A 352-nucleotide genomic window follows, 5' to 3' on the forward strand; every position below is an offset into this window, starting at 1 on the left:
CCGCGGGTGCGGCAGCCGCCTCGGTGTTCCGCTTCGCTCCGTGGGCGTGCGCTGGCCCGTGCTGCTGCAGCAGCAGCGCTGCCAGGGCTCACCGATGGGTCTGGCCAGCTGCGAGACCCTAGTGACCAAAGCGCATACGCGCTGCCGTGGTGAATGTTTCCCGTGCGCGGTTTGCAGAAGCGAGAGTGGCTTTGTTCATGCGTGCAAAACTTGAATGCATGGCACACTGAGGGCAAGTGTGCAAAACCTCTGGAAATGTGCATAACAGGCAGAACTCTGCTGCCATCCCTGGCCTTTATTCGTAACCCATCGCTTTCATGCTGTCCTGCTCTTCTTTCCGTCGTTCGTGTGA

This window comes from Aptenodytes forsteri, unplaced genomic scaffold (genome assembly GCF_000699145.1).
Source record: "Aptenodytes forsteri isolate BGI_AS27 unplaced genomic scaffold, ASM69914v1 Scaffold108, whole genome shotgun sequence".
Lineage (NCBI taxonomy): Eukaryota > Metazoa > Chordata > Aves > Sphenisciformes > Spheniscidae > Aptenodytes > Aptenodytes forsteri.